The 27,964-nt window shown below is 41.8% G+C and overlaps 1 long non-coding RNA gene across 1 annotated transcript; it reads right to left on the reverse strand.

Annotated features, from left to right (window-relative positions):
- Positions 1–1,165: 1,165 nt before the first annotated feature.
- LOC136620064 (uncharacterized) lies at positions 1,166–27,964 on the reverse strand. The gene is made up of 3 exons (XR_010791128.1): positions 27,913–27,964; positions 27,748–27,803; positions 1,166–1,485 (listed from the first exon to the last, which is right to left on the reverse strand). It is a non-coding gene; the product is annotated as an uncharacterized lncRNA (long non-coding RNA).

Below are 27,964 nucleotides of genomic sequence, written 5' to 3' on the forward strand. Positions count from 1 at the left end.
TGGGAAACATGTTTCAAATGATTGAATGCCTGACCTTCTTTATCAAGAACCTTTACGAAGTACTTCATCAGGCCCAACTTGATATGAAGTGAAGGCAAAGTGATTTTACTCGGCTCAACTAATGGAGTATTCTCCATGCCTCCAGTATCAGAGCCATGCTTTCATACATTTCTCTCATGTCCACAGCATAGGCCAAAGGCCGTAACGGGAGTTTATTGTCATTATGCAGTAGCATGGCTTTTAAGCTGCTTGTACTGGAATCAATCAATAGTCGCCACCCCTGTGGGTTATACTGAATACCCGACTCCAACATCAAACCATTCACATGTATATACATACATACACACATACACACACATACATACATACATAGGATTCTGCACTTCAAAATATTCAGTATCTTTGCCTTGCTGTGTTCCCCCTCGCTCCACCTCCTGCCCCTGTCTCTTCTGTATCGCTCCACCTCCTGCCCCTGTCTCTTCTGTATCGCTCCACCTCCTGCCCCTGTCTCTTCTCTATCGCTCCACCTCCTGCCCCTATCTCTTCTCTATCACTCCACCTCCTGCCCCTGTCTCTTCTCTATCGCTCCACCTCCTGCCCCTGTCTCTTCTCTATCGCTCCACCTCCTGCCCCTGTCTCTTCTCTATCGCTCCACCTCCTGCCCCTGTCTCTTCTCTATCGCTCCACCTCCTGCCCCTGTCTCTTCTCTATCGCTCCACCTCCTGCCCCTGTCTCTTCTCTATCGCTCCACCTCCTGCCCCTGTCTCTTCTCTATCGCTCCACCTCCTGCCCCTGTCTCTTCTCTATCGCTCCACCTCCTGCCCCTGTCTCTTCTCTATCGCTCCACCTCCTGCCCCTGTCTCTTCTCTATCGCTCCACCTCCTGCCCCTGTCTCTTCTCTATCGCTCCACCTCCTGCCCCTGTCTCTTCTCTATCGCTCCACCTCCTGCCCCTGTCTCTTCTGTATCGCTCCACCTCCTGCCCCTGTCTCTTCTGTATCACTCCACCTCCTGCCCCTGTCTCTTCTGTATCACTCCACCCCCTTTGTTTCCAAATAATTGAATATCACATAGAACTCTTGTAATTTCTGTAATTTTTGTATGGCTTGTGTTCCCTATGTACCTTGAAAGCGCTGCAGAATAAATTGGTGCTATACAAATAAAGATTATTTTAAACGCCTGCTTCTTGATCTACAAGTCGTCCCTTCAGCTTGTTTTAATCTAGAACCCAATAGCTCAGCTCCGTTTAGAAAGTTGTAAATCACGGCCAAATCCTTCTGTTCTATGAGGTGAGGGATCTGTGATGGGATTCAGGGTTGGACTCTTCTACCGGTCCGCATCTTCTGATTGGCTTCCTCTGATTGGTCCGATGCAGCAGTTTGCAGGTTTCGGGCAGGAGTAGGCACGCCTTCCCCATGAGGCGCGGGTCTCTGCACTGAGGACACATCTGGATATCGTGTTTTAGGTCTGGTCTTACTGGAACATCCTGCAATAATTGTGAGGCAAACATAACAATCGGCATGATTAGTCGTCTCCCAGCAGGCGGCATCGGCGCTTCCCATACATCCATGCTGTTAGCTGTGCAGGTAACGCCAGCAATGGAGGGGCAAAGCTTTTATCCTGATCCTCGAGGGCCCTAAATACAGTTTATAAGCCTTCTTAGCTGAAGCACTGATTGGCTTCCTTTGGGTTTTTGGAGTGAAGTTTCCACACACATAACACAAGTTGTCTGGGTGGTTTACATGACGACATTTACCGGTTGCCATAGTAATAACTATAACTCTGAGATGTCAGAATGTTTCACTCGCTCACACAGGAAACACAAAAAACACAGAAAAACACAAACTGAGGTAACGGAAACTCAAAACATACTGATCCGCTGAGGTAACAATGAAGAGAAGTGCTTCATGCAGGTTACAACATGCACTAAAAAGCAGTAACCCTATAGGCTAATGCCGGTACCCTTCCCGCACAACTTCATTGTTCTGCCATCTATTGACCATTTTTATAACTTCATCCACTTTGTGATACATCCAAATAAAAAGTTTAGCATAGTCACTGATTTAATTTTATATACATAATTCACCAGAAAAGGAGAGTACAAACACAAGCAACTTTTAAAAAATAGAAAAAAAACAAAATTACATAAAAACCTTACATGATACATTATTTACAAAGGCAAATTCGGATTCTACACCTACAAAACCATAAGAATTGATGTATCACGCACCAGAAACAAAAGTGCTGTTGAGTAGTCATCAGTTACACCTAAAGAAACTAAACTTTATATCGTGAGGCGGAGAGCTTTCCTCTGATCAACAGTTGGCAGGGTGACACTTTTGGGGAAGAGGCAGGGTTCCCTCTTGAATCCACTGCTGTATGTTTTTGCAATCCACCTGTTCCTGAGGTCCCTTCAGTAGTGCAGTTTTTGGGGTGCTGGTCCACCACTGCCTGCCTCTGAGAGATGTTATCTATGTGGATGATTTCACGGTGGTGATATCAGGGCCTCAAGAGCTGCAGATGTTATCAGTTGGCATCAGAAGTTTCTGGGGAGCCTCAGGGTCTCTGGTCAGCCTTAAAAAGAGACAAGCTCTCTGGACATTGAATACTGATCCTGACTTTAAGCTGCCACAGTTTGTGAAAACCTCCACCTATATTAAAAAACAAATATAAAAGCTATAATACTGCCCCCTATGTACAAGAATATATCTACTATAATACTGCCCCCTATGTACAAGAATATAACTACTATAATACTGCCCCCTATGTACAAGAATATAACAACTATAATACTGTCCCCTATGTACAAGAATATATCTACTATAATACTGCCCCCTTTGTACAAGAATATAACTACTATAATACTGCCCCCTATGTACAAGAATATAACTACTATAATACTGTCCCCTGTGTACAAGAATATAACTACTATAATACTGCCCCCTATGTACAAGAATATAACTACTATAATACTGCCCCCTATGTACAAGAATATAACTACTATAATACTGCTCCCTATGTACAAGAATATAACTACTATAATACTACTCCTATGTACAGGAATATAACTACTATAATACTGCCTCCTATGTACTAGAATATAACTACTATAATACTGCCTCCTATGTACAAGAATACAACTACTATAATACTGCCCCCTATGTACAAGAATATAACTACTATAATACTGCCCCCCTATGTACAAGAATATAACTACTATAATACTGCCCCCTATATACAAGAATATAACTACTATAATACTGCCCCCTATGTACAAGAATATAACTACTATAATACTGCCCCCTATGTACAAGAATATAACTACTATAATACTGCCCCCCTATGTACAAGAATATAACTACTATAATACTGCCCCCTATATACAAGAATATAACTACTATAATACTGCCCCCTATGTACAAGAATATAACCACTATAATACTGCCCCCTATGTACAAGAATATAACTACTATAATACTGCCCCCTATGTACAAGAATATAACTACTATAATACTGCCCCCTATGTACAAGAATATAACTACTATAATACTGCCCCCTATGTACAAGAATAAAAGTACTATAATACTGCCTCCTATGTACAAGAATATAACTACTATAATACAACTCCCTATGTACAAGAATATGACTACTATAATACTGCTCCCTATGTACAAGAATATAACTACTATAATACTGCCCCCATATGGACAAGTATATAACTACTATAATACAACACCCTATGTACAAGAATATGACTACTATAATACTGCTCCCCTATGTACAAGAATATAACTACTATAATACTGCCCCCTATGTACAAGAATATAACTACTATAATACTGCCCCCTATATACAAGAATATAACTGCTATAATACTGCCCCCTATGTACAAGAATATAACTACTATAATACTGCCCCCTATGTACAAGAATATAACTACTAAAATACTGCCCCCTATGTACAAGAATATAACTACTATAATACTGCCCCCTATATACAAGAATATAACTACTATAATACTGCTCCTATGTACAAGAATATAACTACTATAATACTGCCCCTATGTATAAGAATATAACTACTATAATACTGCCCCCTGTGTACAAGAATATAACTACTACAATACTGCCTCCAATGTACAAGAATATAACTACTATAATACTACTCCTATGTATAAGAATATAACTACTATAATACTGCCTCCTATGTACAAGAATATAACTACTATAATACTGCCCCCTATGTACAAGAATATAACTACTATAATACTGCCTCCTATGTACAAGAATAAAACTACTATAATACTGCCCCCAATGTACAAGAATATAACTACTATAATAGTGCTCCCTATATACAAGAATATAACTACTATAATACTGCCTCCTATGTACAAGAATATAACTACTATAATACTGCCTCCTATGTACAAGAATAAAACTACTATAATACTGCCCCCTATGTACAAGAATATAACTACTATAATACTGCCTGCTATGTACAAGAATATAACTACTATTATACTACCCCCTATGTACAAGAATATAACTACTATAATACTGCCCCCTATGTACAAGAATATAACTACTATAATACTGCACCCTATGTACAAGAGTATAACTACTATAATACTGCCCCTATGTACAAGAATATAACTACTATAATACTGCCCCCTATGTACAAGAATATAACTACTATAATACTGCTCCCCATGTACAGGGATATAACTACTATAATACTGCCTCCTATGTACAAGAATATAACCACTATAATACTGCCTCCTATGTGCAAGAATATAACTACTATAATACTGCTCCCCATGTACAGGGATATAACTACTATAATACTGCCTCCTATGTACAAGAATATAACTACTATAATACTGCATCCTATGTACAAGAATATAACTACTATAATACTGCCCCCTATGTACAAGAATATAACTACTATAATACTGCCTCCTATGTACAAGAATATAACTAATATAATACTGCCCCCTATGTACAAGAATATAACTACTATAATACTGCCTCCTATGTACAAGAATATAACTACTATAATACTGCCTCCTATGTACAAGAATATAACTACTATAATACTGCTCCTATGTACAAGAATATAACTACTATAATACTGCCCCCTATGTACAAGAATATAACTACTATAATACTGCCTCCTATGTACAAGAATATAACTACTATAATACTGCCCCTTATGTACAAGAATATCACTACTATAATACTGCCCCCTATGTACAAGAATATAACTACTATAATACTGCCCCCTATGTACAAGAATATAACTACTATAATACTGCCTCCTATGTACAAGAATATAACTACTATAATACTGTCCCCATGTACAAGAATATAACTACTATAATACTGCCCTCTATGTACAAGAATATAACTACTATAATACTGCCCCCTATGTACAAGAATATAACTACTATAATACTGCCCCCTATGTACAAGAATATAACTACTATAATACTGCCTGCTATGTACAAGAATATAACTACTATTATACTGTCCTATGTACAAGAATATAACTACTATAATACTGCCCCCTATGTACAAGAATATAACTACTATTATACTGCCCCCTATGTACAAGAATATAACTACTATAATACTGCCCCCTATGTACAAGAATATAACTACTATTATACTGCCCCCTATGTACAAGAATATAACTACTATAATACTGCCCCCTATGTACAAGAATATAACTACTATAATACTGTCCCCTATGTACAAGAATATAACTACTATAATACTGTCCCCTATGTACAAGAATATAGCTACTATAATACTGCCCCCTATGTACAAGAATATAACTACTATTATACTGCCCCCTATGTACAAGAATATAACTACTATTATACTGCCTCCTATGTACAAGAATATAACTACTATAATACTGCCTCCTATGTACAAGAATATAACTACTATAATACTGCTCCTATGTACAAGAATATAACTACTATAATACTGCCCCCTATGTACCAGAATATAACTACTATAATACTGCCCCCTATGTACAAGAATATAACTACTATAATACTGCCTCCTATGTACAAGAATAAAAATACTATAATACTGCCCCCTATGTACAAGAATATAACTACTATAATACTGCCCCCTATGTACAAGAATATAACTACTGTAATACTGCCCCCTATGTACAAGAATATAACTACTATAATACTGCCTGCTATGTACAAGAGTATAACTACTATTATACTGTCCTATGTACAAGAATATAACTACTATTATACTGCCCCCTATGTACAAGAATATAACTACTATTATACTGCCTCCTATGTACAAGAATATAACTACTATAATACTGCCCCCTATGTACAAGAATATAACTACTATAATACTGCTCCTATGTACAAGAATATACCTACTATAATACTGCCCCCTATGTACAAGAATATAACTACTATAATACTGCTCCTATGTACAAGAATATACCTACTATAATACTGCCCGCTATGTACAAGAATATAACTACTATAATACTGCTCCTATGTACAAGAATATACCTACTATAATACTGCCCCCTATGTACAAGAATATAACTATTATAATACTGCCCCCTATGTACAAGAATATAACTACTATAATACTGTCCCCTATGTACAAGAATATAACTACTATAATACTGTCCCCTATGTACAAGAATATAACTACTATAATACTGCCCCCTATGAACAAGAATATAACTACTATTATACTGCCCCCTATGTACAAGAATATAACTACTGTTATACTGCTGCCCGTGTACAAAAATATAACTACTATAATACTGTCCCCTATGTACAAGAATATAACTACTATAATACTGTCCCCTATGTACAAGAATATAACTACTATAATACTACCTCCTATGTACAAGAATATAACTACTATAATACTGTCCCCTATGTACAGGAATATAACTACTATAATACTGCTCCTATGTACAAGAATATAACTACTATAATACTGCCCCCTATGTACAAGAATATAACTACTATAATACTGCTCCTATGTACAAGAATATAACTACTATAATACTGCCCCCTATGTACAAGAATATAACTACTATAATACTGCTCCTATGTACAAGAATATAACTACTATAATACTGCCCCCTATGTACAAGAATATAACTACTATAATACTGCCCCCTATGTACAAGAATATAACTACTATAATACTGCTCCCTATGTACAAGAATATAACTACTATAATACTTCCCCATATGTACAAGAATATAACTACTATAATACTGCCCCCCTATGTACAAGAATATAACTACTATAATACTGCCTGCTATGTACAAGAATATAACTACTATAATACTGTCCCCTATGTACAAGAATATAACTACTATAATACTGCTCCTATGTACAAGGATATAACTACTATAATACTGCTTCCTATGTACAAGAATATAACTACTATAATACTGCCTGCTATGTACAAGAATATAACTACTATAATACTGTCCCCTATGTACAAGAATATAACTACTATAATACTGCTCCTATGTACAAGGATATAACTACTATAATACTGCTTCCTATGTACAAGAATATAACTACTATAATACTGCCCCCTATGTACAAGAATATAACTACTATAATACTGCTTCCTATGTACAAGAATATAACTACTATAATACTGCCCCCTATGTACAAGAATATAACTACTATAATACTGCTTCCTATGTACAAGAATATAACTACTATAATACTGCCTCCTATGTACAAGAATATAACTACTATAATACTGCCCCCTATGTACAAGAATATAACTACTATAATACTGCCCCCTTTGTACAAGAATATAACTACTATTATACTGCTTCTATGTACAAGAATATAACTACTATAATACTGCTCCTATGTACAAGAATGTAACTACTATAATACTGCCCCCTATGTACAAGAATATAACCACTATAATACTGCTGCCCGTGTACAAATATATGCAATCAATCTTCCATGTGATATTATTATATTGTGTGTTCGCTCTTTTTCTCTCCTCACTATCTTGCTAGACATCCTCCTGCTGTGGCATTTCTCCCCCAGTATTGATGGTGGATTTGGGGGGCATTTTTTTAGGTCCGGCTCAGACTTTCCTATTTTTCATTATTATTATAATTCTGCTCTGTGAACGGGATGGAAAAGGTAAAAAAAGAAACTTCCAAGTAATTTTGGGTTGCAAGCTTCGCTCCCATCCGGCCCCACCTCTGGTTGCTGCCAGCGACTTTTCGCCAGAAGCTTTTCCTGCCATATGAGAAACAGCTGTGGTGAACAGGACACATCAGGCTGCTGGTGCCACGGCTGGCGGGAACCTCAAGGTGTTAAAGTAGCTATTTGGCTCTTATCAAGTTGAAAGATTTTCCTGCTGCCTGAAGATGAGGCTTCACCTCCTAGGTCACAGTGGAATCAATAAATCTGCACAACTGGTAACTCACCTCCCTCAGTGGGATACTGGCCTCTGACTATGTCCTGTCCTGGTGTATCTCAGATGTCGGTGACCAAAAAAAAATCAGGGATGATACGCTTTTTCTACACTGTGTACATTTGGGACTGGTCCTGAGTTCCATCCTATATTATACTGCAGAGCTGCACTCACTATTCTGCTGGTGGAGTCACTGTGTACGTACATTACTGATCCTGTATTATACTTCAGAGCTGCACTCTTGTACTCCCTATTCATATATATATATATATACACACATGCTTGTTCCTCCGCACTCCTGTACTGTATCAGCAGGTGGATGGCATAATCTGGCTGTAGTTCATGGGCTGGTGGGATCTTCAGCACCTGCTCGTAGTGATGGGACGTCTCAGTAGCTAAACAAAGTGAGGCTGGAGCTGCACAAATAGCAGAGCCGTGTGTGCCCCCGCCGGGCGCTGTGTACTCTACGCATCGGGTTACACTGGGATTCTACTTCATGTTGCCATGTCATCATTCCTAACAGACGTGTGTGAAGGACAGATGGTAAAACCCAGTGCAAACGCCACCAGCTGACTGTTGATGACATCATATATGATGATAGGATGATGTCATACTGCATATAACCACTGTGTACATTATTGTACCTGTGGGTGTGGGGGCAAATATTACTGTGGCACCCAGAACCCAGAGGGTCCAACTAGGAGGAAATTCTACAGCTAAGCCCCACTCTGAAATACTTGCATCCCTATTGGTATTTCCAGAGAGTGCCCCCTATACAGTGTTAGACAGAAAATGCCCCTATAGAGCCTCAGAGTGCCCCCTGTACATTGCTAGACCGTGTCTCCTATAGATTGTCAGACAGAGAATGCCCCCTATACAGGATTAGACAGTGTCAGACAATGCATGCCCCAATACACAATTTCAAACAATGTTAAATCCGGATTCATGCGCTTCTTCAGGGACCAAGTCTCTGAAGATGGAAGCAGAGGAGAGATATCCCATAGCGATTGGAATCTGGATGTGAATGGAGTGAATTCCAAGATCTTAGAGAGAGAGAGAGAGCAATTCCCAATATTTCTGTATAGAGGAACCCACCGTACAGGTACCAGTTCACACTACAGGCTTTTCCTATGCGGCCGCCCAGAGTCAGGATCACCGCACAGAGGTACGTTACTGAGACGCACCCATGCGCCTGCATTGTGGGGTGTTATTGCTTAAGCCTTCACGTAAATAATTATCTACCGGAGTGTCTGTGGAGTGACCCCTACCCCCTTCCCCCTTCGGAGTGCTCCCAAACCAGGACCGGTGACATACAGATAACGTGGACTGTAGGGCTGTATTCATCCTGTGTATCCTCCCTACCTCTGAGCTGTAGCCTGCTAATGTGTTACAGTGAGTTGTACCTGCATTACCTGTTGTAAAAAGTTTATTGTCCAAGTAAGTTATACCGGGCCCTAACCGTTCCTGGGACCAGAGGTATTATACACAAGTCTCTGTGTTCATTTCTTCGCTGCATAGCATACCGGTGAGTGGGAACGGTGGCGTCACGAGTGATATCTACTACTACTCCCCTCATCCCGTTTATTGGCATTCCCTCTCCTAGGTGTGTTGAAGGTGGCTTACAATCCTGCTCTGGTCTTGGCTACATGTCATCCCTCAGGGACCAGAGCATGGTAAGAACCACCGTGACAAGACAGAACTTATCCCTCCCAGCTCTTCACGTTAATCAAGTGTCCGGGGTCACCTCTCTGGGGTGTTGCACGCTCAACCGGTCCTTTCACCCCCAGTACCCCTGCCGGCTGTGTTCTGCATGGGAGGAGGCAGTGCTTCCCACCGTGACTCTCGAGCCGCCTGTAAGGTGAAAGATGGCAGCACTACCCCCCTACAATATTATGGCTAGTATCCTAATATATAAAAGACAATGCAGATTGGCCACAACTCGCCTTTCACAAAAGTAGCACATTTTCCACAACAAAAACATGCTGCGGATTCTGCTGGGGATTCGCATCAAAATCTGCAACAAAATTCATGTCAGAATCTGCATGTAACGCGTGGCTGTAGACACTGATTTGGAGAGAATTTACACCCGATTGAAGATGTGAAACTCTCCTACTACAATATGAAAGGCGCAGTATTGGCAACGACTCGCTGCCGAGAACATTCCACCGCTGACGATGCCGAACCAAAATCTGCAGTCTTGCATGCGAAGTTGCTGTGGAACTGCTACGGATTTCAAGCTTAGCAAATCATCAAATCTGCATGCAAGAAATGCAAATTTGCGTTCGTACTTGTCAGTGGTGGAATTTTTGGCCACGTCTGAAAGCATCCTGACATGGATGGTGAAGCAGAAACCCGTGCGCTTAGTGGGAATGTCTGCTGCAGATTTGCATTGGTAACAGCTACAGATCCGGACGCGGATGGAGCCCGGAGCAATGTAATTCATCCGTCTCTAAATGATATTGGTTCCTGGGATAGCTGGGTGCCCATCATTATAGATGATCCTCATACTTCTGCTGCATCCTCACTCACAGCCTGTGCAGGATCTGGAATGGCGGCCATATTGGTGGTCACCCAACTTTCCCGGAATATTCAGTAATTTGACTCCAGGACTGAGATTTACTGGGGAGATGTCCATAAATTCATTGCTGCTCTTTGCTATTGTAAATCCGAGGCGAGTTGTCAGAACGGGGGATTTCTTCATCTGACCTCATATTCCAGATGAATGGAATGACTAGACAGATTCACGGTCGTACAGTGAGCGAACACGCCAGGAGGCGACAGAACTTGTGGTTATGGGATGTTCTCAGTCTTAAAATAACCCATCTCTTCACTGCAAACATGCAAGTCATTGGAGGATGATCCAGGGCCGTCACTGCGGCTGCTACAGACATAGAAGGAACTAATCCCAATGAGCTCATCCTCAGACAGACAAGATAGAGGCGGCCAGCATGTCAACACTTCCTGTCACATGCTGAGAGAAGAAGTGAACGAAGAAAAGGCCGGAGCTGGAGATCCCTCTAACCCGAGATCTATTGGACTCCCTGATATTCTGCTCATGAGATCTCTTGTCAGAAGTGGAACTTGAAGATCCTGGGCCCCGATGTTATATCTGTAACAGGGCCCCACAACTATGTGCCATTTACTGCTGTCTTCATATGTGGGCCACCTCCGGAACCAGAGCCCCAAAGTGTCTGCAACCTTTGCATCCCCTATTGCTATGCTGCTGGGCATTGTTATAAAGTACAGCAAAATGACTCCAAAGCACTACATGAGATGACATGATACTGGTAGATCGTCACCCATCTGTCCATGTCAATATGACACTTTCCTGCTCTGGGAAAGTTGAGTGCATTTAGGCAGATGGTTAAGTATATTTCCTGCCAAGTAGAGGTCATCCATATTGATTCCACCACTTTTCACACCTGTACCAGAGGGGTCTTTGATCCTATTTGCTCCTTTTGGGGCCAGCAAGGAAGCCCTTTGTTGTAGTGATAACGAAATTGGCAATTTGCAGGAGTTTTCATTGTCTCCCTGCCCCTCTCATACACATCCTTCAGACTTGCTGACTGTGATTTCCCTCCACTGAGATGGTTCAAAGAAAAAATCATTAATGGAGATCATGGTGCACAAAAAAAGAGAAACAAAGTCAGCACTTCCCAACATGTTAAACTGCGGCTGTAAGTGAACAGTACAAGCAGAAAAAACATGACAACAGTACTCATGTGTTATCAGAAAAATACATCAGACTGTTGCCTGTCAGTCCCATACACCCTGTTACCATGACAATACACACCTGCCATACTGTGCACTGAACATTGCTCACCATCCACCAGCACTTTGAAATGTTGATAGGTTCACACATGCCCGGCTCTGAGACAACTATAAAGTGAGCAGTTGATCTCTCTATCAGCCCTGCTCTCCTACACTTCATTCACACCTCTCCCCTCCATCAGCCTCATTCTTCTCCATAAGTCCTTTTCTTCACTAAACCTTCTCCCCTACTGTACACCCGCAGCTCTTCCCCACACTTCCTTCCATTAGTTCTACTCTCCTCTACCATACTCAGCTCTTTCTGCCAGGTTTACTCCTTCCCACCAGGGCCGCTCCTTTCCTTTAGTCTTGCTCCTCTCTGCCCATCCTTTTTCTCCACACGTGCTTCTCCTGTTCACTTCACCAGTTTCTTTCCCTTACCCCAGCTTGGTTCCCTTCCAGCAGCCGCTGGCATCTCCAATGGCCCTACTTGTGTTCACCAGTCCTGCTGCTCTCTACCAGCAGAATGAACCAGTAGACTAGATGGTGTTTCCACAGCTTCGTGGGCTTAGGTGCATTTCTGTTCTTCTAAGCTCCAGTTCTCCTCTGTTCTAGCACTCATAGATTCCTGCTCTCCTCGGTTCCAGCTAGCCTGGATTTCTGTTCTCCTTAGTTATAGTTCTCCAGGATTTCTGTTCTCATTGGTTCCAGCTCGCCTGGACTTCTCCTCTTTTTACACGGTAGCTATTCTTAGCATGTCCAGATGATTAACAAGGAATACACAGCATTTCTATCACAATAGTCAAGCAGTGGAATGTAGCACCTGTCAGTCATACAGAACCTGATGCGCCCCTCCTGGGTGTAACACAATGGTGGGTGTGAAGTGAACCAACCTCAGGCAGGATTCTAAGAACAGGACTTATGCATGGAGCTCGATCCTCCACCTATGGAGTACATGGGGCTCATCCTGTATAGATCTGGGTAATTTTTTTTTTTAAATAGCCCTCAGAATTACATCCATGTTTACCATCATTCAGACTTCCCCTTTAACCATTCAGAGTGTAAGGCCTTTGGGCAAGGTACTTGTTAGTGAATGTTGTACCTGACCTCCTCCATCCTAGGTATTCCCATCCAATTCTACATCACCAAAGGTCTCCCTTTACGGGAGACATTACTAAGTATTATATGGTGGACTGTCACTTTAAGGCTTAGTAATGTTACACCTTGAGAACGAAGACCAGCGAATTAATGCTGCTAGAAAGATCTGCCCATCTGGGCATTGCCAGGGTTGTCAGAGTCCTATGATGGAGCTGCCATGCGTACAGAGATGACTTTGCTTTTTGCTGTAGTGACAAGCAGACCCGGCGTTCGTATTCTAAGCACGGCCTCTGCGCTGGTTGTCAGGTTTGATGTCAGCTTGTGCTCTTATCAGACATAATTGCTGCAAATGACAAAGATGTTTATCTGTAGGCAATGCTCTCTGTATAGTAACAGTGGCTTATATGGATGTCTTATTAGGCTTGCACTGACCCCAGCAGACGGCCCCTCACTAATAACACAAGTATAGACACATGCCCAGACACAGGGCCCGGCTCCGGCGCGGCTCTACTCCTGCTTCTCACCCAGCTCCACTAATCCCCACATCCTGGCTCATGCTATAATGATATAATTATATACACAAGAGATCTGGATCTGGCTTCCTCCTGTGAACACCAAGACATGTCCTAGGGACCCTCTGCAAAGGAATGATTGGTCTATGTCTCTAGGAATCCCAGCTATGCACTGGACTATAAAGGCCCATTTACACACAACAATTATCACTCAAAAATTGTTCAAACTGCAGATGAGCGATAATCATTATGTGTAAACAGGCCATCGTGCACTTTTCATCTAAACAATGATTTTAAGGTGAACTTAAAATCCATTGTTCAGCCGCAGAGTGATAAAGTATCTCTCAACAGACCGCACACTGTGTTCTTAGCGGGAGCCAGGAGATTACATTGTATTCTGCCAACAGCCCATGCGAGAACAATGCAGCTGTGTGCAGGGCTAAGCCCACATGCTGGGCTCTGCAAACAGCTCCCAGAGGCTCTTTTACACACAAATGAAGATGATCAAGTGTTAATAGGCATTAGTGTTCATTAACACTTTATGCAAAACGATCATTAAAACTTTTAATCTTTTAATTGTTTGAAAGATTGTCTTTGTGTGTAAATGGGCCTTAAGTGGCTGTGAAAGTGAGAGGGTAATAGTAAAGATCCAGCAAAACACAAGAAATCAGCAGCATCCAATGAGCGGGCCCACACCCAGGAGATAGCGGGGTAGATTGAGGCTTTGTCAAGGGGCTCTACCATCTCCTCCCCTGGGGGTAGCACGGGATCTGTCCAAGTTACGGCTGGGGGAGTTTCACTGGGTAACCCTATACGTAGCTTACCCTAAAGTTCTGTCACTCCTGATGCCACCGTTCCTTCCTCTGCAATGATTCCAGATGGTAGAAAAATAAGTAGTCCACACACAGGGAAATGTTTAAAGCAAAGCCGGGAATGGTCGGCAGGGCTCCTTTACTTGAAAAATTATTTAAAGTCCAGAAACAGTATAAACACGCCAGCAGGGAAATAGTGCAGATCACAAAGTGTTCCTCCAGATTAATTGCATGAAGGCCTGGGTGAATTGGGCCTAGGGCAACCTGATATGTATCTCTCAGCCTCTTCCATTCTGGACCACACAGAGCAGACAATGTCTGTGTGGCTCTCTTGCAGAACAACACTCCACTCCTTTCTTCTTTTGCAAGCCCAGACTAGACTAACTTGCATATACCATGCAATCATATATATATTTCATGATCACATGACATACAACAAGATACATTTTTCATACATAACCCAGATGTTAACTCATTCAGTGCTGCAGAAGTGCAATACACATCAAATGCATGCAACATAGAAGACACTGACAACACATAGGCACGCGACACAAATGCATTCACACTTATGGAGGGGCCTCGTTAACTCTGGGCCACTACAAATCCACTAAGGCACTGAAGATCCAGCAAGACACAGGAGATCCACCAAAGACCTGAAAATCCAGCGAGACACAAGAGATCTGCCTAGTCCCAGAAGACATAGGAGCTCCTCCAAGCCTCAAGAGATCCAGCAAATTCCTGAAGTTTCACCATATTCCTGAAAATCCTTTTAGGCTTCGAAGACTCTTCATTTTTTAGAGGCTCCAGGTTACACTACTAGCAATGTTAATGCATAATCCACAGTGTTACATTATCCAAACTTTCCTGGAAAATAGAGTCTTTAGGGCACAAACTATTCAGCCCCATCCAGCCATCAGTCACTTACTGATACAGGTACCTACTGTGGCCAGCAGCTTCATCAATTATACAAGATGTTTGTGCATGCTCAACATGATAGCACCCGGCGGCAACATGATTCATATTCATCGCTAAGTCCTACAGTTTTGTTAGGTTTCAGCAAAGTGAAATATCAGATAAATTGTGTCATTACCGGAACAACCAGCAAATTCATAACATAAATGCCCTCTGGGGTCTGAGCAATTAGAAGTCCTGGTAGATGAACATTTAGTCCAAAGATGGAAACGAGGTCCCTCCCAGAAAGGGGATGCAAGCACTGAGTGCAGTAGACAATGGATGGTCCACCCATCAGGGGGACCAAGGACTTGAGGAGCACTCAGAAGATCATTGGGTCAACAAGAAGAAACTTAAGATGTTCACCAAGAGTCAACCATCTGTATTCTAGTTTTGAGTACTCAATGACACAACATATTCCGCTTAAGCAGTATTCAGAGTGTTGCACCAGCCTCTTGTATGACGATGCCCTGGTGCCTCCGGGAGTCTTTGCAACCACTAGGCCACTACACATTCCAACACTACAGCTGCGTGCATAGAGTGTGCATGACTCCTTACATCAGTCTCTCAGACTCTCTCAATCCCTGAGTGACCCCTCTGAGGGCTTCTAGCCTCAGAACCCCTCTCATTCTCTCACCTTCCTCACACTATGGTTTAGCAGGCTCCTCAGACTTCATTCACTCTTTAGGCTGCTCTCTCAGCCGCCCAGCATGCTCCTCAGTGGCTCTCTAGGCCTGGACAGCTCCGCTCAGACTCACAATAGGTCTCAGTGTCTGTCATATACTTACTGTGCACTCACTCACCAGAGGCACCAAAACCACACAGCTACTGTATATGGATGCACCTCAGCCCCACATACAGACGATATGGCGTAATGCTTCTAGCATTGGAAAATCCATCATCAAGTCAGCGTCGGACACCAGGTAATGCCTGATACCTTCTCCTCCACAAGACCATCATCAATATCTATAACTAGAGTGTGATGTAGGCCTAATTTTCTCGGACCACATTGCAATTTCCTGTGTGAACACAACCCAGTGCAGGGAGAAGGTGTCTGACAAGCTGACAGTAAGGCTGCATTCACATTGGCGTGCCATCACATGGCCTGCGATGTGTTTGACTGTCTCATTGAAAACAACGGGCGATGCATTCCGAGGAGCTTGAAAAAATACGACATGCAGCGATTTTTTTTTTACCTTGCAGCATCACTATGAAGGAAAACATCGCCTGTGCGTATGACTTCATTCAAGAGAATGGAGCTCACATACATGCGATTTAGCGGGTCTTGTCTCTTATAACCAGGACAGTAACAAGGGGGCGCTCTAATAACTATGTATAATATATCAGGGGTCAGTACAGAGATCTCTCCCATCATCTATTATACCAAGGACTGCAATAAGGGGGCGCTCTGATAACTATGTATAGATATATCAGGGGTCAGTACAGAGATCTCTCCCATCATCTATTATACCCAGGACTGTAACAAGGGAGCGCTCTAATAACTATATATAGATATATCAGGGGTCAGTACAGAGATCTCTCCCATTATCTATTATACCCAGGACTGTAAGAAGGGGGCGCTCTAATAACTATGTATAGATATATCAGGGGTCAGTACAGAGATCTCTCCCATCATCTATTATACCCAGGACTGTAACAAGGGGGCACTCTAATAACTATGTATAGATATATCAGGGGTCAGTACAGAGATCTCTCCCATCATCTATTATACCCAGGACTGTAACAGGGGGGCGACCTTATAACTATGTATAAATATATCAGTAGTCAGTACAGAGATCTCTTCCATCATCTGTTATACCCTGGACTGTAACAAGGGGGCGCTCTAATAACTATGTATAGATATATCAGGGGTCAGTACAGAGATCTCTCCTGTGGGGGGTCTGGAACGCAGACCGAAATGCGAATGTTGCCTGTATCCAAATTAAGAGGAAATATTATATAGAGTACTCATAGTTGAGAACCATAATGACCCACTATACACAGACTTAGTAAATCAGAATGAATTCTGTTTATTGTTGTACATTGCTAGTTTATATGCAAGTTGTAAAGAAGGCGTTTCCAATACCTAGTTTCATTCTACTTTTGCTGACCAAACCCTCATTCCAACAGATTACAATAGGGCTGTAAATCAAAAGCCTTTTAAACAAAAGGTATCAACAAAGCTGTTTGAACTATACATAAAACAATTACATGTGATAATAAAGGTTGTCTCCTGGCTGTCTGAGTACCTACTTAATCAGAAGATCCATCAACAATTTGCACATCAAAAGAGGACACATTGTTTCTAGTTTTCACATAGACAAAACTGGTTCGGCCACCTACTCGGGAGTCAGCACAGAGTTGGTATTCAGTAAGATAACTGAATAACATCTAATTAATCATACATTTAGTATTTTAAAATCAATATTCAAATAAACGCTTGAATATACCTTTTTACATATGATTCTATATCCAAATTCTACTAGCAACTTCCGGAATGTTTTACATATAATACATAACATTATATAACCAAATAACTAATGTCACATTTATTACACTGTTTCCTTATCTTTCTTATGTTAGGTTATTGATTAATATTGATTGACCCCTATCATTCCCTCATTTGGACATCAGAGCCACCATTATCTCCTGGTTCTGTCACCCATAGGTGCCGGGTTCCCACGTAGGAATGGTGCACTCTATGTCCATCAAGATATTTAAACAAATGACATAATATCAGATATTGCAAGTCAATCAAGTTTACAATACAGTAATCTTAGATTTATCAACATCAATATCATCATAGTCATATTAGACACTTAAAGGGGTGTATTTTTGGGTATGTCTCGAAGAGTCTCTACAGGAGTGGGGACAGATAATAGACAAGTCCGCAAAATGTCCTCTCCACTCCTGAGGTTGGGCATACATGTGTGGGAAATATTTGCCCATCCAGTCCATCGCTTCTCCATGTGGATCGTTCGTAGTGGTGTTTCCCAATAAGAAGATAGTCCAATAAGACAAATGCAAAAGTCAAAATCAAAATGTCCATTACCTCCCCCACCCAAACAACGCCGGGATCCCACCCATCACTTTTCCTCTGGCTCGGGAACTTTCTTGCAGTGGGAGGCATGTATCCACTTTTACAGAAGTAGGCATTGACAACAGAACTTGGTATGGTCGTCAAACCTTGGGTCCAAGGCCTTTACTACGTGTCTTTTTGCGACCACCCAATCTCCAGGTGGCAAGAAATGAGTCCCCTCTAGGTTGTCAGGGTCTGGAATTGGGGAAAACACTAGATCGGGTGTTATTTTCAGTTTACGACATAGTTCTTGTACATATTCAATAACCTTATCACACCTCCGCTGTAGGGCCTGTGGATGGTACAGGTCTAATCTTGGCATAGAGCCAAACACTTCTTTTAACTTAAGCATATCATTTCAGTTCTTTCAACTTTGTCTAAACTCTGCGGGTGGTATGGAGTGTAAAACGCTTGTTCCACCCCCAAGGCTGACATCACCTTTCGCATCACTTAACCTGTAAATTGTGTACCTCTGTCACTCTCAATTGTCTCTAGTACCCCAAATCTACATACAAGTTCTGACACAAGTTTAGCCACTGTACATTGTGCGGTGGCTTTGAACAGGTCCACGCACACAAGGACGTACTCATACCTGCCTGATTTGGGAAGCTGGATGTAATCGATTTGTAATCTCTGAATAGGATACAGTGGTCACTTCACATGCCTTCACATATGCCTTCGCCAACCTGTCCAACCCTGGAGCATACTATACCTTGTCCACAACAGAAACCATGGCATTCCGAGAGGCATGCACTTTCCCGTGAGCTAGGACGGCAAGGTGGGTGTAGGCAGCCGCTGGTACATCATCTACGTCCCGTAGGACGCCAAATCCCAAATCAACAAGAGTGGTGGGACCAAGATCCAACTTACAGCACAAGGGGTCTTGCGTCCTGTCCTAGGAGAGCTGCAGCCTTGGCTGCCCTATCCCCTTGTTCTCTGGTGACTGCCCCTGCGTGTGTGCTTTAACCTTTATTATGGCCACCTGTCCTGGCAACATGATAGCTTAATGGGCTTGCCTTGTGCCGTGAGAAAGCTCCTGGACCGCCAAATGGGTCCATAATCGTGTGCAGTACCAAAGACGAGCCTGGAATCAGTGTAGATATTAGTAGTGGTATATTTTTCAATCGTACAGGCCTCAGTTCCTGCGCTGACATGTATGGCGGCAGTGGCTTTTGTACAAGCATCTCATTCAGTGTGACTACTTCAAAACCTGTTACAAACCTTCCTTTGTCATTCAGGTATCTAGATCCATCCACAAACATTTCAAGGTGGGGGTTTAGGAGGGGTTTGTCAGTGACATGTGCGAACCCAGCTGTAATCATGCTGGTGTTCTGCGTCAAAAGGCCTCCTCTTCATCAGTCAGAGAATTTGCAAAAAGCTGGTCCTCTGTACTTACTCCCCCATTTGAATCAGTGTCACCTAATGGCAATAAGGTGGCCGGATTCAAAGTGGTGCAACGTTGAAATGAGACATTGGATGAAGAGTGTACTGCAAGTTCCATTTTTGATCTGTCTAGCACGGGACAGATGTCTATGGCTTACCTGTGTCAGGATACCATGTATGTCATGTGGGGTGTAGATCACCATGGTGTGATCTAGGACAACGTCAGAACTTTTGTCCATTAGTGCCTGAACTGCTAGAACCGCTCGGACGCAGGATGGAGACCCTCTAGCCACCGCGTCAAGATGGGCACTGTAGTATGCTACAGGTCGCTTTTTGTGTCAGTACAGCGGTGGCGTGTCCCTCCATCTCAGTGACGTACATTTGGAAAGGGTTGTCATAGTCTGGCAGCCCCAGTGCACCCGGTTACCTGTACTTTCAGCTGATAGAAGGCTGACTCGGCCTGCGGGGTCAGGGCAAATGGCCGTGAACCCAAACAGTCGTACAGAGGCTGCATGGTCATGGAGGCAGAGCGTCCATTGCCAATAGTATGAAACCAGTCCCAAGAAGGTACGCAACTGGGCATGGGAGGTGGGAAGTTACATGTCACTTACCACCTTCGTGCGTTCCGGCGTCAGGTGCTTAGTACCTGGACCTAGGCAGTGGCCCAGGAACACTATGTGAGACTTGCAGAACTGAAGTTTCTCTTTGCTGGCTTTTCAGCCATTCTACTCTGATGGAGGAAACACAAAAGGCTTAGTGATGCATTGAGGTAACTGTCAGCAGTACATAAAAGTAAATTAAAAACAAATCATCAACATATTACAAGAGGGCGGTGCCCTCGCGAATTGGCCAGGCGTCTAATACCAGTTTCATGAATCTGGTGAACTGGTATTGGGCTATACTGTGCCCCTTGTGGCAGCACTATCCAACAGTACTGCTTTCCTCTGAAATTAAATACAAACAAATACAGACAGTCTGTCGAGGTCCGTCTGACTGGTAGCCCAAAGGCTCAAAGGAACGACACTAAGAACTTGTTTCTCTGCGTGCGTAAAAGTGAAGACAGGGAGAGGTGTCGCTAGGTCTGCTGCCATCCGACCGAAGGTCGGGTGACTTTCAGACCTGGGGTGTATACGAGCCTCACCGGACGAGTGAAGTTCGATACAAGATCCCAAGGATCCCATCATTTCGGTTCCCAATATGCTTTCAGGACTTTCCAGCACAAGGAAGCGCATGAGGCATCGTGACCCTTTAAACATTACCTCTAGTGGTTCAGTTTCTGCCAGCTGAATTGGCACTCCTGAAACCCCTTGCACCAATTACTGCTAGATAATCAAGCTGGTATTCTATTAAAATAGATCAGAACCTTGTAGCAAAAAAAAAAATTAAAAATTAAAAATTTAGAAATTGCTGACCTGCAATACCTGGATCACCTATGTCAGATGTCCAGTTCCTTGTGCTAAGCAATGACTCAGGAATTGGAGTTTGTCTTGGAGGTGGCTTACTATTTGTCAGGACCTGCGGAAAGCTGAGTTTCTGCAGTAGCTATCAAGACAAATACATGAGCCGGATCTACCAAGAGAGCAGTTAGTTTACAAACCTCCTCTGAACTGTCACTTGAGGTCTCTCAACCCGTACCGATCCATCCGGTGAAAATTTGATGGATGCAGATAAGGCTTGTAAGATATTAGTACAAATAACAGACATGAATTACAACAAGGCAGAATAATCCACAAACATGTATTCATATTGAAATATGATATTATTTAAGCAAATTCATTATTAATCTGATCCTGCCTGCAATGTCTCATCAAATTTAAGAAGAAAAAAATTTCCTAACTGCCCAAGCTCCTCACCCCCTCCTTTGTAGACAAAAGAAGGATGAAACATTACCTACTTTTACATTATCTAGCTCCACTCCTTCGATGCTGGTCGTTTGCATGTCTCTCCTACAGAACATTCTCTCAGAGACAGTGCAGTACTAACAGCATTTAGCAGTGATATAGACGTCCAACCTATCACAGAACTGATATTTACACAAAAAGCAAAAATATATATATATATATATCTTAAAATCCCTATGTTCTCTATTTTTAAGACGGTATAATTCACATAATTCATTACAAGTTTCTTATTTCATCAGCGTCTTTCTTTCTTTCTATGACACTGAATTTTATCTCTATGAAACAATAGCTAAGATATTAATAAGCAACTAAAACATTCAGACTTCAAACAGCATTAATTATTAGTAATTACTAGACGTATACTTCTCTCCTAGGCTGGTCTGTGTTGAGGGTGGAGGAAGACCTCTTCCTATTGTTCTTCCCTCCCATCTCCTTACATCACCTAGCTCCACCCCCTGTGATCTGGCTCAGCGTTTGGTCTTTCTTGCATCATTTAGTTTCTAGCCACCGGACAGTATACACCATATAACACAAGTATCTCATGTGAAGTAGAAACTGGGATTGTATTTACTGTACATAGAACTTCCCATATTGAACAAAGTATATATATATATATATATTTAATATAATACAACATAGGGGCTTTTTCTTGTGCAGCCAAATATAACCAATTCTTAATTCAGATTTCTTTGCAAAGACAAGTAGGTCTTCTAAAGCCCAGTACTCCCCACCCTTTGAAATTTATCTTATCTTCTATAGAACACAGAAACTTGTCCAGACAGATAGCAAAGCTGTATAACTGGTTCCACTGCCTGTGACTATCTTCCTGGGCTGTCTATTTAAGATTAACCCAGAATGTAATACACTTGCCCCCACCTTACAAAAACTGCAAATTCACACTCAGTAAGGGGGGTTTTATTCATTCCTATACGGACTGATAATATGTGAAGTAGAAATTGGGATTGTATTTACTGTACACCAGACTTCCAATAATGAGCGAATTATGTATAGATAAGAAAAACTCTTAGTACCGCGGTTTTTACACGATTCGCTCAGAATAGGCTACCCAATGACAAACACAATACAACTTATGCCCATTTCTACCCACATACTAATATTCACCACTCCAGATAGCAACTATTATTACCGTGCATTGTTCTTTTGAACCCCCACAGATGTGAGTGGGGTATAACTTTCTTACACTTAGAAATTAGACATTACAAGAACACTAAGACGTACAACAAAGATTAGTTTACATAACAACAAGACTTACAAGACAAACAATAGTGGTTATTTGTCACATAATTGTCCACAGATTTTGCATGAACTTACTTTATGTCCCAGAGGGACACAAACTATAAGAGGATTCCCTTTCTCTGATAACCCCTTACTGCCGTATCTATACTTGCCTTAATCCATCTGTCTAACATATTTTTATACAACCTTTTGACTATATCTGAATCTTTTCCCCAAACGTGCTGGTCTAAGACTCCCAAAATTCTAAACACCTTACTACATTCTTCTTCCCACAGCTAACGTGCCTTCTTTGTCTTTTACTATTTCTCTAGCTGATTTCCATATAGGCATACTACTTGCCCTGTACGTTTCCCATATTGTCTGTTCCTTTATCTAAACCGGCGTCTCTGATATCTTTCATATGCTTTTTCCCGTACTGTTACCAGAACTCATAGTTAAAGGTTCCCGTTTTTCTAAGTCCTATCTTTCTATATTTTATACACTTGTCTGCAATCGTCTCCCCCTTCCCTTTCTCACACAGCTTATGGCACACAGAACCTTATTTGTCACACAGGTTTCTATTTGTCACACAGGTTTCTATAGGTCACACAGGCTTCTATAGGTCACACAGGCTTCTATAGGTCACACAGGCTTCTATAGGTCACACAGGCTTCTATTTCACACAGTACACTAAGGACCCCTGGTCCTGGAATAATTTTACGGACTCCTTAAGGGGGGGGTTTAGGGGAGACCAGACCTCTCTTCTAAGGGAACTTCTGGTGATATTATAACAGACTCAGTAAAAGCAAATTATGGCTAACACGACACAGACTATCAACGTACAGATTTCAACAATACTACAGGCAACATGGCAATATACACACAAGGGTTCTTCCGTCTAGCACGGTCACTAAGAACACCGTAAATAACAGGCAGAAGCGTCCTATATAACATACAGCAACTCACCCCCTGTCGACACGAGGACTGAATGAAGTCAGGAGAGCCCAGAGCTTGAGTGGCAAGTCAAGAGCTTACCGTATACCGGTGTTTTGTAGATCTGGGGTCCCGTGGCCTCTCGTCCGGCTGGTCGGCAGGTAGTGTAGTCAGGTATCGGCTGCAGGTAAGGAGTTAGCTTCTGCCCCACTTGTCGGGCGCCAAATAAACTGTGGGGGGTCTGGAACGCAGACCGAAATGCGAATGTTGCCTGTATCCAAATTAAGAGGAAATATTATATAGAGTACTCATAGTTGAGAACCATAATGACCCACTATACACAGACTTAGTAAATCAGAATGAATTCTGTTTATTGTTGTACATTGCTAGTTTATATGCAAGTTGTAAAGAAGGCGTTTCCAATACCTAGTTTCATTCTACTTTTGCTGACCAAACCCTCATTCCAACAGATTACAATAGGGCTGTAAATCAAAAGCCTTTTAAACAAAAGGTATCAACAAAGCTGTTTGAACTATACATAAAACAATTACATGTGATAATAAAGGTTGTCTCCTGGCTGTCTGAGTACCTACTTAATCAGAAGATCCATCAACAATTTGCACATCAAAAGAGGGCACATTGTTTCTAGTTTTCACATAGACAAAACTGGTTCGGCCACCTACTCGGGAGTCAGCACAGAGTTGGTATTCAGTAAGATAACTGAATAACATCTAATTAATCATACATTTAGTATTTTAAAATCAATATTCAAATAAACGCTTGAATATACCTTTTTACATATGATTCTATATCCAAATTCTACTAGCAACTTCCGGAATGTTTTACATATAATACATAACATTATATAACCAAATAACTAATGTCACATTTATTACACTGTTTCCTTATCTTTCTTATGTTAGGTTATTGATTAATATTGATTGACCCCTATCACTCCCATCATCTATTATACCCAGGACTGTAAGAAGAGGGCGTTCTAATAACTATGTATAGATATATCAGGGGTCAGTACAAAGATCTCTCCCATCATCTATTATACCCAGGACTGTAATAAGGGGGCGCTCTAATAACTATGTATAGTATATCAGGGGTCAGTGCAGAGATCTCTCCCATCACATAGTATACCCAGGACTGTAACAAGGAAGCGCTCCAATAACTATGTAAAATATATCAGGGGTCAGTACAGAGATCTCTCCTTTCATCTATTATACCCAGGACTATAACAAGGGGGCGCTGTAATAACTATGTATAGATATATCAGGGGTCAGAACAGAGATGTCTCCCATCATCTATTATACCCAGGACTGTAACAAGGGGGCGCTCTAATAACTATGTATAGTATATCAGTGGTCAGTACAGAGATCTCTACCATCATCTATTATACCCAGTACTGTAAAAAGGGGGCGCTCTAATAACTATGTATAGATATATCAGGGGTCAGTACAGAGATCTCTCCCATCATCTATTATACCCAGGACTGTAACAAGGGGGCGCTCTAATAACTATGTATAGATATATTGGGGGTCAGTACAGAGATCTCTCCCATCATCTATTATACCCAGGACTGTAACAAGGAAGCGCTCCAATAACTATGTATAATATATCAGGGGTCAGTACAGAGATCTCTGCCATCATCTATTATACCCAGGACAGTAACAAGGGGGCGCTCTAATAACTATGTATAGATATATCAGGGGTCAGTACAGAAATCTCTCCCATCATGTATTATACCCAGGACTGTAACAAGGGGGTGCTCTAATAACTATGTATAGATACATCAGGGGTCAGAACAGAGATCTCTCCCATCATCTATTATACCCAGGACTGTAACAAGGGGGTGCTCCAATAACTATGTATAGATATATTGGGGGTCAGTACAGAGATCTCTCCCATCATCTATTATACCCAGGACTGTAACAAGGAAGCGCTCTAATAACTATGTATAATATATCAGGGGTCAGTACAGAGATGTCTCCCATCATTTATTATACCCAGGACTGTAACAAGGGGGCGCTCTAATAACTATGTATAGATATTTCAGGGGTCAGTACAGAGATCTCTCCCATCATATATTATACCCAGGACTGTAACAAGGGGGTGCTCTAATAACTATGTATAGATATATCAGGGGTCAGTACAGAGATCTCTCCCATCATCTATTATACCCAGGACTGTAACAAGGAAGCGCTCTAATAACTATGTATAGATATATCAGGGGACAATACAGAGATCTCTGCCATCAGCTATTATACCCAGGACTGTAAGAAGGGGGCATTCTAATAACTATGTATAGATATATCAGGGGTCAGTACAGAGATCTCTCCCATCATCTATTATACCCAGGACTGTAACAAGGGGGCGCTCTAATAACTATGTATAGATATATCAGGGGTCAGTACAGAGATCTCTCCCATCATCTATTATACCCAGGACTGTAACAAGGGGGCGCTCTAATAACTATGTATAGATATATCAGGGGTCAGTACAGAGATCTCTCCCATCATCTATTATACCCAGGACTGTAACAAGGGGGCGCTCTAATAACTATGTATAGATATATTGGGGGTCAGTACAGAGATCTCTGCCATCAGCTATTATACCCAGGACTGTAAGAAGGGGGCGCTCTAATAACTATGTATAGATATATCAAGGTCAGTACAGTAATATCACTAATTACTTCTGAAGGTTCGGTGACCCCAGGATTATTCCGATTGCCAGATTGGTGTCAAGATGGAATTTTCCTCTCTTAACTGAGGAAGATTAGCTTCCACCTCATTGGGTTTTTTTTTGCCTTCCTCTGGATCAACATTGGGAGGTAATAGGCTGACCTGGATGGACGGAGGTCCTTGTTCGTCCGTCATATACATGTTGCTGGGTCATGTTAATGCAAAAATGACCTGAGCAGATGAATGCGGAGACAGTTGGCAGGTGAAGGGTGGCAGCAGTGACTGTGGGTTCTGCGATGCACAGAGTGTTGCTTTATGTGTTTGTGCTGATGTGTATATACTGTATATATGCACAGTTTATGTAGTATTTCTTGTATGCCCGTGATTTTGGGGAGGGCATCCTGCTATGCTGTCCTTGGGTAATGTGGCACCTTGCTCCGACTCCTGGATGCATGACGGAGAGCACCAAACTGTTGATGGAAAATAAAGCCTCCTTCTTCGCGGAGTTTCGGTTCCTGCTCGCTCCCCTGAGTCACACATCTCCAAAAATGTCCTATTTTGGTCATGTGGATTTACTTTGCATCTCGCAATCACAAAATAAATAAAAGCAAAAGAGGCGGCTGAGGACCAGGACGACGGGGAGCGCCGCTGCATTTAGGGTGCATTCATAGGGGAACGTTAACACGAAAGTCAGCAGGAAAAATTAACACCAACCGTTTTTGTCTGTGCGGTTTTGGGGACTTGCTCTGTATTTGAAAATCCTCTCTTATGTGTGGTTGGCCTTCAGAGCCCCTGACTGCAAGTGACGGCAGGGGAAACAACTTTATGGTTCCTATGACTTTCATGGTTATCCATAATATTAGCACTGTCTCTTTAAGAACATTATCACCAAACCGTCAAAAACACTGCACTGCATTAGTTTATTATGTGATTGTTAGTCTTATTACCTGAAGGCCGTTAGAGCAAGTACTGGAATCTGGGGAAATGGAAAGCATAATTCTTACTGGAAAAAAAATGACAAGCGGCGTTATATGAGTATCCGTTATAAAATTCAGCTCTTCTAAAATGAGGTGAGAACAGAACTCAGCGGACACAGAAAGTCTCACTACTACCTGCATGCAGTGCACTGGTGTCCTCAAAGTGCAGCAATGTGCCAAAAACTGC

This window comes from Eleutherodactylus coqui, chromosome 3 (assembly GCF_035609145.1).
Source record: "Eleutherodactylus coqui strain aEleCoq1 chromosome 3, aEleCoq1.hap1, whole genome shotgun sequence".
In the NCBI taxonomy this organism is placed as follows: domain Eukaryota; kingdom Metazoa; phylum Chordata; class Amphibia; order Anura; family Eleutherodactylidae; genus Eleutherodactylus; species Eleutherodactylus coqui.